Source organism: Felis catus, chromosome B2, assembly GCF_018350175.1.
Source record: "Felis catus isolate Fca126 chromosome B2, F.catus_Fca126_mat1.0, whole genome shotgun sequence".
Classification (NCBI taxonomy): Eukaryota; Metazoa; Chordata; class Mammalia; order Carnivora; family Felidae; genus Felis; species Felis catus.
This window is the reverse complement of record NC_058372.1, coordinates 29902970-29916286: the sequence shown is the minus strand read 5'-3', so window position 1 is coordinate 29916286 and position 13317 is coordinate 29902970. Positions and strand designations below refer to the sequence as shown.

The 13317-nt window shown below is 41.4% G+C and overlaps 1 long non-coding RNA gene across 1 annotated transcript; it reads right to left on the bottom strand.

Moving 5' to 3' along the window:
* Positions 1-400: 400 nt before the first annotated feature.
* LOC123385330 lies at positions 401-12752 on the bottom strand. Its single transcript, XR_006597652.1, has 3 exons — positions 12087-12752; positions 9520-9727; positions 401-1184 (listed from the first exon to the last, which is right to left on the bottom strand). It is a non-coding gene; the product is annotated as an uncharacterized LOC123385330 (long non-coding RNA).
* Between the last annotated feature and the right edge of the window lie 565 nt (positions 12753-13317).

The window sequence follows — 13317 nt, the reverse complement described above, 5'->3', positions numbered from 1 at the left end:
ACGATAGAGAACTGGTCCCTGATCCTGAGTTTCCTGATGCCGCTTTGCATCTGGTCCTCGCCCCAGCCCCCAGCCCTGGGCGGCCACTGGTCTCCTTTCTGTCTGTACTTGTGACATTTCTCATTCTATTACATTTCTCACCAGGAGGCTCTCCTTATCTCCAGCAATGTGCTCTCTTTTCAAATCTCTTTTGCTCCTGATGTTAACATATCAGCCTCCTCATGTCACAGTTTGCCTGGCACAGCTGTTTCATCAACTTACATTCCGCCTGTGTCTTCATAGTGAAAGTGGACGTCTCAGTTCTTGTTTGTTTATTTATTTATTTATTTATTTATTTATTTATTTATTTATTGTTGTAGGGCAGAGAGAGAGAGGGAGTCAGAGAATCCAAAACAGGCTGCTTGCTGTCAGCACAGAGACTGACGCGAGGCTCGAACTCACAAACCATGAGATCATGACCTGAGCTGAAGTGGATGCTTAAACAACTGAGCCACCCAGGTTCCCCAAAAGTGCATGTCTTGTGCACAGCATGCAGTTGGCTTATGTCTTAGCATCTCTGCACACTGTGACCCATCTTTCTGGGGTGTGAGACTGTGTCTGCAGTGGGGTCACCTCTTCAGCCTGCTTCTCCCCAATAGAATTGTAGAGCTCCCGAGGCTTCTTTTCCTTTTCTATGTCTCTGCCCCTTTCCTTGAAAATTTCCAGCATTCCTGCTAATCTTTTCCTCCTAAACTCTCACCTCACAGTCCTTCCGACTCCACCCCTGTCCTGCTCCTCAGCACCTGCCTCGTGTAAAGTGTCTGTGATGCCAGCACCCCTGTCCAGCTTCCAAGGTCTGTGTCATTATCCATTGCGATTCCACAGATTATAACATGATCCTGCAGCTTCATATGACATTATTATAGCAATAAATTCTTGAGGATCATAAGTGTAAGGACAGGGGAGCGGGGCAGCATCAGCTAAGTTTTCTCATTAGGTTGCAGCCAAGATGAAACTAGAATCACAATGATGCGAAGGCTTGACATGGGCTGGAGGATCAAGTTCACGCACCCACCTGTGGCTACTGGCAGGGAGCTTCAGTGTCCCCAAGCTCATAGGGGGAAGCCTCAGTTCCTCACATGTGGGCCTGTCTGCAAGTGAGGATCTTTCTGACAGGACACCTGGCTTCTTCTAGAACCCATGATCTGAGAGAGGGAAAGAAAGGGAAGAGAGAGAGAAAAAAACACATTCCTTTGGGACCTAAACTCTGAAGTCACACCCCATTACATCTCCCTTATTTTCTCCATTGGAAGCGAGTCACTGAGTCCAGTCCACGCACAAGAGGAAAAGAATTAGTTCCACCTCTTCATGAGGAGAGTATCAGTGAATCTGTGAAAATTTCGAAAACATGACATCCTGTGTGGAAGGTGTCACATGGACATGAATGAGCTTTGGTGTGGTTTTCTTTTGCTTCTGTTCTCATGAGTGATGACCTTCTCAGATCTATAGGCTCACGGTTTTTGCACTAAAGTAGAATTTTCAAACATAATTTCTTCAAATCTTTTTTGTTTTTTTTTTTTTGTCTCCTTCTAATTTTTGAACTGTGATTGTCTAATTGTCTTTTTAATTCTCCTTTGGATTTCTGAGGTTATATTAGTTTCTCTTCAATCTTTTTTCTCAGTGTTTTTTGAGTTGGGTAATTTGTATAGATTTATATTCAACCTCGTTGATTCTTTATTCTCCCTTCCCAGGGTTTCAGTGGAGTTTGCTTGTTGAATTTTATTACTTTTTTTTTCTTTTTTAGTTCTAGAATTTCTATTTGGTCTTCTTTGTACATTCCACTTCTTCATTCAGATTTCATTTCTGTTCAGTCTTTAAGAACCTGATTTTCTTAAATTATTTCAACACATATTTATTCATTCTTTAAAACTATTTCCTGAAGTTCATGGCAGCATTTGGGGTTGATTCCAACATCTGGGTACACAGGGGATATGTCTGTGTTGACTTTCTCACAGTCACACGTCTCTGTTTCTTTGCATGTTTGGTAATATGTGCTTTAAAAGTAAATGAATTATGCATTTTAAGTTTTAGCAAATCTGGAATCTATTTTATTTATTTAAGTTGAAGACTGTTTTTATCCTGGAAGTGTTTCACTTGCATGGACCCCACTATGACCTTAACCCCCACATTGTTGACAGCTATTGTCTATGCCCTGTTTTTCCCGTATCCAGAGGCTGCATTTTATCCTGGGTCTTAAGTGAGCCCCCCTCCATCTGTGTGACCTGGTGGTCAGTCAAGGGTTCGTGCAGGTTCTTCTCAGATTTTGGCCCTCACCTTCTCTGTGGTCGTCTTGTTCCTGATATTTCCCCCTAACTTCCAAATGCCCTCCCAGCCACAAAGTCTGACCATCCTTCATCCATTATGATTTTATTTTTTAAGTAAACTCTATGCCCTATGTGGGGCTTAAACTCATGATCCCAAGATCAAGACTAAGCCACACTGGCACCCACAGTATGATTTTTCTTGCTGTTGCCTGAGCCTTGTGCTGATGGAGAATTCATAAGTCAACAGTGCAGACTCACAGATTAGATCAGGACAGTTGTGTCTTTAAAGCTAGACCTCTTCTGGTTCTTTCTGTGTTATCAACAGTGTCTCCTGGCATCCCTCAGCCATGCAGAGTGTGGTGCTCATCCAGGGAATTTGAGTGACATTCTATTCAGATCTCAACCCTCTGCTGCTCCCTCACTTTCAAATTTCCCCCTTTAAATATCCAGCTCCTTGGCACTGTGACTGCTGTCATCTGCTCTGGGAGCCACTGGGCTGCAGTTATGCTGGGGGAGGGGAGCACCCAGAGGGGAGAAGGCTCTGTACTTGCGGTTCTTGCCCATTGTAGTGGTGGTTATTCAAGATTAAAGTTCTCATGTTTCTGCCTGCATTTACTTTTCAGTGACTTCAAATGTTTATTTTTAATGTTTTTCTCCAGTTTTCATAATTGCCTTCTGGGGAAGAACTTACTCCACCCCTTCCTCCTGCCATTACCGGCAGTCTCACCTGAGAGAGGATTTGGGGTGAAAGGTCCCAGCCCATGATCTGATTTTGTGTGAACGATGTGGATTCAGGCACCTGCGGTTTCATGTTCAGGCTTCTCCCACTGAAATAAAGGGAGTCCTGGGATCTGGGCACCAGCTGACTGGATATAACCCACAGTGATGTAGAAGAACGCTCCTGAGCCGCCTCCCATCCAACTGCTTCTGTAGTATTAGAAACAACATCTTCTTTTTTTTTTTAAGATTTTACTTTTTAAAAAGTAATTTCTACAACCAACATGTGGCCCAAACCCACAACCCCTGCAAGAGTTGCATGCTCTACTGACTGAGCCAGCCAGGCCCCCAGTCTTTTTTTGTAATTTTCAGTACAATATGCCCCCCAGAGTGGGCCTTGAACTCCTGACCTTAAAATCTAGAGTCACATGCTCTACTCCCTGAGCTAGACAGGCACACCTATAAACACATTCTTTCGTGAAAATTTTCTTTTTCTTTCTTTTCTTTCTTTTCTCTTCTTTCTTTCTTTCTTTCTTTCTCTTTCTTTCTTTCTTTTTCTTTTAGTATTCAGGTATTTATTCTTTTTCATTCTTTCAGTCCCTTTAATTTACAAACTATTTTTAAAATTTATTTATTTTTTTAATTTTAATCTGAGTTAGTTAGCATATAGTGCAACAATGATATCAGGAGTAGATTCCTTAATGCTCCTTACCCATTTAGCCAATCACCCCTCCCACAGCCGTTCCAGCAACCCTCTGTTCCCTATAATTAGGGGTCTCTTATGTTTTTGTACCCTTCCCTGTTTTTATATATTTTTTTTTTGCTTCCCTTCCCTTATGTTCACCTGTTTTGTATCTTAAATTCCTCATATCAGTGAAGTCATGATATTTGTCTTTCTCTGACTAATTTCTCTTAGCTAATATCCTCCAGTTCCATCCATGTAGTTGCAAATGGCAAGATTTCATTCTTTTCAATTGCTGAGTAATACTCCATTGAATTTATATACCACATCTTCTTTATCCATTCATCCATTGATGGACACTTGGGCTCTTTCCATACTTTGGCTATTGTCAATAGGGTGCATGTGCCCCTTCGAAACAGCACACCTGCATCCCTTGGATAAATACCTAGTAGTGCAATTGCTGAGTAATAGGATAGTTTTATTTTTAATTTTTAGAGGAAACTCCACACTTTTCCAGAGTGGCAGCACTCGTTTGCATTCCCAAAAACAGTGCAGAAGACATCCTCTTTCTCTGCATCCTCACCAACCTCTGTCGTTGCCTAGTTGTTAATGTTAGCCATTCTGACTGGTGTGAGGTGATATCTCACTGTGGTTTTGATTTGTATTTCCTTGATAATCAGTGATGCTGAAGATTTTTTCATGTGTCTATTAGCCATATGGATGTCTTCTTTGAAGAAGTGTCTATTCGTGTCTTCACTGGATTATTTTTTTGGAGGGGATGTTGAGTTTGATAAGTTCTTTATAGATTTTGGATAGTAACCTTTATCTGATATGTCGTTTGCAAATGTCTTCTCCCATTCCATCAGATGCCTTTTAGTTTTGCTGATTCTTTTCTTTGCTGTGCAGAAGTTTTTATTTTGACGAGGTCTCAATAGTTCATTTTTGCTTTTGTTTCCCTTGCCTCTGAAGACGTGTTGAGTAAGAAGTTGCTGTGGCCGAAGTCAAAGAAGTTTTTGCCCGGTTTCTCCTCTAGGATTTTGATGGCTTCCTTTCTTACGTTTAGGTCTTTAGTCCATTTTGAGTTTGTTTTTGTGTATGGTCCAGGTTCATTTTTCTGCATGTTGCCCTCCAGTTTTCCCAGCACCATTTGCTGAATAAAGACAGTCTTGTCTTTATTCCATTGAATATTCTTTCCTGCTTTGTCAAAGATTAGTTGGCCATACATTTGTGGGTCCATTTCTGGGTTTTCTGTTCTGTTCCATTGATCTCTGTTTCTATTTTTGTGCCAGTACCGTACTGCCTTGATGATTACAGCTTTGTAATACATCTTGAAGTCCTGAATAGTGATGCCTCCAGCTTTGGTTTTCTTTTTCAGGATTGCTTTGACTATTGGGGCTCTTTTCTGGTTCCATACAAATTTTAGGATTGTTTATTCTAGCTCTGTGAAGAATGCTGGTGTTATTTTGATAGGGATTGCATTGAATATGTAGATTGCTTTGGGTAGTATCAACATTTTAACTATATTTGTTCTTCCAATCCATGAGCATGGAATGTTTTTCCATTTGTGTGAGTGTGTATGTGTCTTCAATTTCAGTCATAAACTTTCTATAGTTTTCAGCCTATAGATATTTCACCTCTTTGGTTAGGTTTATTCCTAGGTATTTTATGTTTTTGGTGCAATTGTAAATGGGATTGATTCCTTGGTTTCTCTTTCTGCTGCTTCATTATTGTTGTATACAAATGCAACCAATTTCTGTACATTGATTTTATATCCTGCAACTTTGCTGAATTCGTGGACCAGTTCAGACAGTTTTTTGGTGGAGTCTTTTGGGTTTTCCACATAAAGTATCATGTCATCTGTGCAGAGTGAAAGTTTGACTTCCTCCTTGTCGATTTGGATGCCTTTTATTTCTTTATTTTGTCTGATTGCTGAGGCTAGGATTTTCTTTTTTTTTTTTTTTTCAACGTTTATTTATTTTTGGGACAGAGAGAGACAGAGCATGAACGGGCGAGGGGCAGAGAGAGAGGGAGACACAGAATTGGAAACAGGCTCCAGGCTCTGAGCCATCAGCCCAGAACCCGACGCGGGGCTCAAACTCACAGACCGCGAGATCGTGACCTGGCTGAAGTTGGACGCTTAACCGACTGCGCCACCCAGGCGCCCCGAGGCTAGGACTTTCAACACCATGTTGAATAATAGTGGTAAGAGTGGACATCCTTGTGGTGTTCCTGACTTTAGGGGGAAAGCTTTCAGTTTTTCCCCATTGTGGATGATATTAGAGGTGGGTCTTTCATATGTGGCTTTTATGATCCCGAAATATGATCTTTCTATCCCTACTTTCTTGAGGGTTTTTATCAAGAAAGGATGCTGTATTTTGTCAAATACTTTCTCTGCATCTATTGAGAGAATCATGTGGCTCTTGGCCTTTCTTTTATTGATGTGATGTATTACATTGATTGATTGGCAGATGATGAACCAGCCCTGCATCCCAGGAATAAATCCCACTTGACTGTGGTGAATAATTCATTTAATGTGTTGTCGGATCTTGTTGGCTAGTATCTTGTTGATAACTTTTGCATCCATGTTCATCAGGGAATTTGGTCTGTAGTTCTCCTTTTCAGTAAGGTCTTTGATTTTGGAATTGAGGTAATGCTGGCCTTATAGAATGAGTTTTGAAGTTTTCCTCCCATTTATATTTTTTGGAACAACTTCAAAAGACTAGGTGTTAACTCTTCTTTAAATGTTTGGTAGAATTCCCCTGGAAAGCCATCCAGCCTTGGGCTCTGTTTTTTGGGGGAGATTTTTTATTACTAATTCAATTTCTTTACTGGTTGTGGGTCTGTTCAAATTTTCTATTTCTTCTTGTTTCAGTTTTGGTAGTTTTTCTTTCTGGGAATTTGTCCATTTCTTCCAGATTGCCCAATTTATTGGCATATAATTGTTCATAATATTCTCTTACTATTGTTTATATTTCTGCAAAGTTGGCTGTGATCTCTTCTCTTTCATTCTTGATTTTATTTATTTGGGTCCTTTCCTTTTTCTTTTTGATCAGTCTGGCTAAGGGTTTATCAATCTTGTTAATTCTTTCAAGGAACCAGCTCCTGGTTTCATTGATCTGGTTTTTTTTTTTATATATATATCATTGATTTCTGCTCTAATCTTTATTAATTTCTGTCTTCTGCTGGTTTAGGGCTTTGTTTGCTGTTCTTTTTCCCACTCTTTAAGGTGTAAAGTTAGGTTGTGTATATGAGACCTTTCTTCCTTCTTTAGGAAGGCCTGGATTACTATATACTTCCCTCTTATGATTGCCTTTACTGCTTCCCAGAGGTTTTGGGCTGTCGTGTTTTAATTTTCATTGGCTCCCATGTACTTTTCAATTTCCTCTTTAATTATTGGTTAACCCATTCATCCTTTAGTAAGATGTTCTTTAATCTCCATGTATCCACATGTTGCCTGTAGAGTTGGAGTTTCTGGTAATGTTCTCTGGTCTTTCTAGTCGTTTGGTCTTTTTGTCTTGTTTTGTCTTTTCTCCACTTAGAGAGTCCCCCATAAAATTTCTTTCAGCGTTAGTTTAGTGGTCATGAACTCCTTTGGTTTTTGTTTATCTGGGAAACTCTTTATGGTCCTTCCATTTTGAATGACAGCCTTGCTGAAAAAGAATTCTTGGCTGCATATTTTCCTATTCAGAACTTTGAATATATCTTGCCACTCCTTTCTGGTCTGCCAAGTTTCTGTGGATAGGTCTGCTGTGAACATGTTCTCTCTTCCCTTATAGGTTAAGGGAGAAACCTTTTATAGTTCTTTCCTTGTCTGTGTATTTTGTGAATTTGACTATGATATGCCTTGGTGATGGTTGGTTTTTGTTGAATATATTGGGAGTTCTCTGTTTTTCTTGGATTTTGATGTCTGGCTCCTTCTTTAGATTAGGTAAGTTTTCCACTATGATTTGCTCATATAAATCTTCTGCCCCTTTTTCTCTCTTTTCATCTTCTGGGACTCCTATGATTCAGACATTATTCTTTTTAATGTATCTCTGAGTTCTCTAAGTCTTGTATTTCCCTCCTTTTTTCTGCTTCATTATTCTCCACAATTTTGTCTTATATATCACTAATTTGCTACTCTGCTTTGTCTATCCTTGCTGTCATGGCAACTATTCAAAATTGCATCTCGGCTATAGGATTTTTAATTTCATCGTGACTAGGTTATACTTCTTTTACCTCCCCAGAAAAGGATTGTATGGTTTTTTCAGTCCCAACTAGTATTCTTATCATGGTGATTCTAAGTTCTAGTTCAGACATCTTGTTTATATCTGTGTTGATTAAGCTGCTGGCTTTCATATCTTCCTGATCTTTCTTTTGGGGTGAAATTCCTTAGTTTTGTAATTTTAAGGAAGAAAAAAATAATAAAATTAAAAACTTAAAAACAGAACAAAAATCATAAAAGCTAGATCCTGGGTGTGTTTTGGTCTACTTGTTGAGAGAATCTTGATAGAAGACAGAAAAAGAAGAAAGAAAAGAAATGAAAAGAAAGAAAAGTTAAGAAAAAATTTAAAAATTAGAAAATGTATACATTAAAATAGAATAAAATGAAATAAAGGAAGTGAAATTGAATTAAGAATTTACAAAAAAAATTTAAAAACATAGTAAAAAATAATTTAAAAGTTTTTTTAAATAAATTAACCAGCAAACAGAATGAAACCCAAATGAAGTTACATCCTGTTTCCCTTAGAACTCAAACTATGAAGCACTCTATAGTCCATACACTAAGCAGGTAGAGGGACTTGTGGTGGTCCTCTAGGGGATATGCTTGGAGGGTACAGTTGGGTGGGGCTCCAGTGCAATGGCTCCGATGTCCACTAGGTGGTGCTGATAAACTTACTGGGGTGGTAGGTGTGGCGTGCATGGACGTGCACCTGCATTTGTGTGTGGGGTGGGGGAGAGGTGAAAATGGCTTCACCCACTTTCCTACTCTCTGGCACAGGAACTTTGCACTCTCATTGACCCACAATCAAGCACCCTTCCTTTGTCTCAGGCCTCTGTCCACTGCCCGCCTCAATCCTGTCTGTGTCCAGCCATTCACCTACCAGGTGGCACCTTCCCCCAGAGTTTTATCTCAGATGGGGCTGTGTTTCCAAAACCCTCACTTCAGAGACCCTTTTGGCTTGGACTCCTGCGGATTCTCTGGGGGAGTGTCTCACTGAGCAGTGGCCCGGTGCTGGCTTGCCCAAGAAAATGTTCGTGCATTTGCACAGTAGCAGAAGTTCAGAGATTATGGCAATTCACAATACACAGCCAGCACCAGGTTTCACCATATTCTGGAGTCTTTGTCCCAATATCAGCAAACGTGGCTGCTCTCTGGGGTCTGCTGGAACCTTTGTCTATGGGGAGGCCATATGGCCTCTACCAAATGCTCTCCAGGCAGAGAACTGCCTCTCCCCATGTGGGCACAAGAACCCTTCAAACCTCTCTGCCTGCTCCTGGAGGCTCACCCTACTTCCTCACCAGGCACTGAGCTCAGGAATTTCAGACTCTGTGCTCTACTGTTTATAGAATCCTAATGGTACTGAAACCCTCTCTTCTCTCCCCATCAATGATTTCGAGGAACAGATTTCTTGTTCAGTCCCCTGAGAGTGTTTTCACTCTTTCTCTTTCTCTCCAGCTGCTTTCAGGGGAGTGCTTTTCCTGCAGATGCACTGCACTCTCTTCCCCACCCCCCTTTCTCTGTCCTTTTTCCACAAAAACAGCTTATCATTATCCTCAGTTTATCTATCACCCATGGCTTTTCTCTCCCCCAGTTCACCTCTCTCCACCAAGTACCTGCTGAGTTCTGTGGCTCAAGTCATGCAGATTGTTGTGTTAATCCTCAGATCCATTTCCTAGGTGTACAAAATGGTGTGGTGTTGATCTAGCTGCATTTCAGGGATGAGACAAGCTGAGAGGTTCCATGCTGTTCTGCCATCTTAAACCTTCCCCATAGTGCAAAATTCTGATGGAAATTTTTCAATGTTTGCTGCTGTTATCAACCCTGTATTTTTTTTGAATTAAAAAAAAATTTTTAATGTTTATTTATTTTTGAGACAGAGAGAGACAGAGCATGAACGGGGGAGGGTCAGAGACAGAGGGAGACACAGACTCCGAAGTAGGATCCAGGCTCTGAGCTGTCAGCACAGAGCCCAACGTAGGGCTCGAACTCACAGACTGTGAGATCATGACCTGAGCCGAAGTCGGACGCTTAACCGACTGAGCTACCCAGGCGCCCCAACCCTGTAAGTATTATTAATAGAAAGTTTTACTATTTCAAAGACTTTACTGTGTGAGTTTATTTACAAAAAGTTCTTCTTGATTATTGCTAATTGTTCATTGCATTCTGAGCACTGACAGCATGTTTTCAGCACATTCACATTCACACAGCCTTGGAGCATGATTTGCACATAATATTTACATGGCTAGCAAGAGTAAGACACCAGTGAGTTTTGGCAGAGTAGCAGGGTTTTTTTCTTTAATTTTAGAAATGTCAAATAGTATTGAACTAAATCATACACAGTCTGGAAGCCACTCCCACTCGTTATAACACCTGTACAATAGTAGATGCTCTGTTACACATCAGGCTGTGATTCATCCCTGTTTCCTCTCAGACCCAGAAGATTCATGATTAGTATATTTCAAAGCAATATTAAAAGGTATTTAAGCTTTGTCACTTCATTCTTACTGCTTATTTCTTTGTATTCTATTTCAGTTCTTGAATTTACATCTATTATTTCCACAAGAATTGTTGCATACTGACCATAAAAACAAAGGAAAAGTCAAACATACATGGTTTCAGAAGTTATGCAACATGAGGATAATGATAAATTGAAGACTCTCCTAATCTCAGAGAGAAGAAATACAACGCAGATCGTTGTCCAAACTGCCTTTGGATCACGAATGGAGCATTAGCTCTGCTCGCACACCCAGCCTACCCGCATGCCCTGCACATTTTGGACTTCCAACTCCCGCCCCCGTCCCATAAGCCAGTTCCTTGAAATTCTCCCACCTCTCACTCTATGCACGTATCTTCTTGTATCTGTTTCCCTGAGCACCCTGACTAACACAGTACTGTGACAGGCACAAAGGATAGGGATCTACAAAAAAGAAAACTCACCGTTTACATGGAATGCACAGAGGCAGGTGGTGAACGTGCAATCACGTGATGCTCATTGGCCATGGCTGCACATGAGCAGAAGCTACCCATCTTACCCAGGTTGCAGCAGGGGGTTGGAGGAGGGAGGCAAACTGTCCCCAAGGAAGTAACATTGCAGCGGAGACCAGAAGGATGTAAGACCAAAGGTTGTGGCAGAGAGATGGGGAGAGTGTGCCACATGAGGGAAGAAGGATGAATCAAAGGTCCTGGGATAGAATGGAGTTTGAGGGACAGAACAGGAGGAGCAGGGAGGCTAGGACAAGAACAGCTGCAGGCTGTGCCTTCTCTTGGAGCATCCCTCCCTACTCCTGCACCTCCTCCTTCACACTCATCACCTGGATCCCTTGGTGACTTCTGGGGCTCTACAACTGTCACATAGCAGGACTGGAAGGCGCTGGGCCTTGTAGCTTCATGGCTTTGTTCTAGAGATAAAGAAGCCTAGGCCACAGAAGGGAGTGACTTTCGCAGGAAACAGAGGGTGTGGTGGGGCTGGAACCCCTGACTCTGAGGCCAATGCCTTTTCCACAGTGACAGGGAGGGTGATGTGAAAGAAGGGGACCTTGGTCAGAAGAGAGGTGGGACTAGCAGGGGTTGGGATGCTACGACATCACAGCAGCAGACTTGGAGAGGGTCCCATTCCAGGTACTAACACCTCAGCCAGAGCCATGAGAATATTTCTAAATCTTCCCCACTCCTCCTGATGCCTCCACTTCTTCAAACCCTGTTCAAGATCAGCTTTTTCACGGAACTTTTCTTTTTTGAGAAAGATAGAGAGCATGAAAGCACGTGAGAGCAGGGGAGGGGCAAAGGGAGAGGGGAAAGAGAGAATCTTAAGCACATTCCATACCCAGCACGGAGCCCCATCTCACAACTGTGAGACTAATCAAGAGTTGGATGCTTAAGCAACTGAGCCACCCAGGTGCCCTGATGGCACTTTTATTTTCGGGGATTAGAGTAACATTTCTTTTTTGTTTTGCTGAATCCCATCAGTGTACAATGGGTGTGGGATTTGAATATCACTTTGGCGGTGGGGGGTGGGGTGGAGGTTGTTGTGTCATTGTCTTTCCACTATTTTCTCTCCTATCATACAGCACGAGCATGCACACACATACACACACAGACATTCACACTTATTCCCCACACATGGATAATTATTACCTCACTCATAAATACTGGAGCTCCCTCTGAAGGCACTGGTTCCTACCTCAGAAATGCGCTGTCTACAGCATTTTTCCTTGGCTGTGTCTGAACCAGCTCCAGAAGTCCTCGCATTTACTGTCTTGGGATTCATTAACTACCAACCTTTCATCTGCCATGAAAATGAGGAGATGAAGAGAAAGTCTTGAGTCCAGTGGCTGATGGAAGAGCCAAGATTTTTGACAACAAGACCAAGATTTTCACAAGCCAAATGAAGAGTAACCACTTAATTCTGAGAAACATGAAGCAATACTACAACCACACCACGGAGCACTGTCTCACAAAGAACACCATGAAAGAAAGCCTAAGTCTGGTAGACAGCCAAACCTTCAAGAGTTGTGGCATCTTAGTCTTTGGAGTAGATGCTTTTCAAAAAGTCCTTGCCTTAGCCCTCCCCATTTTGAAACTTTCCACAGAGCCTCTCAGAACACATGACCCACCAGCCTCTGACTGTAAGGTCAACCTGAGGTGCTGTGTGGCTTGGGATTTTGACCTGCAGATATCACTTTGACCTGGTAGTGTGTTCTCCAAGGCTAGAGGGGAGGCAGTCTAGCTTTAACCAAAGAAGTGAGATACCTGTGCTCTGAAACTATAAAACACGGAGCAAAGAAATTGAAAATGACATCATGAAATGGAAAGACAATCAATGCTCATGAATTGGAAGCACAGATATCAAAATGTCTATACTACCAAAAGCAATTTACACATTTAGTGTGATCCCTACCTAAATACCAACAGCATTTTTCACAAAACTAGAAACACTCAATCCTATATTTGTATGGAACCACAAAAGACCCTGAAGAGCCCAAGAAATCTTGAAAAAGAAAAGCAAAGCTGGAGGCATCAGAATTCCAGACCCCAATTTTACAAAGCTGTAGTAATCAATACAGTATGGTACTGGCATAAAAATAGACACACATTTCAATAGAACAGAGTAAAAAATCCAGAAATAAACCCACAATTATATGGTAAGTTAATCTTTGACAAATCAGGAAAGAGCATTCAATAGGAAAAAGACTTCTTCAACAAATGGTATTGGGAAAACTGGACAACGACATGCAGACAAATGAAACTGCACCATTTTCATATACCACACACAAAAATGAATTCAAAATGGATGAATTACCTAAGTGTGAGACCTGAAACCATAAAAATCCTAGAAGTGAGTACAGGCAGTAAATTCGCTGACATCGGACATAGCAACATTTTTCTAGGTATTCTCTTAAGGCAAGGGAAAG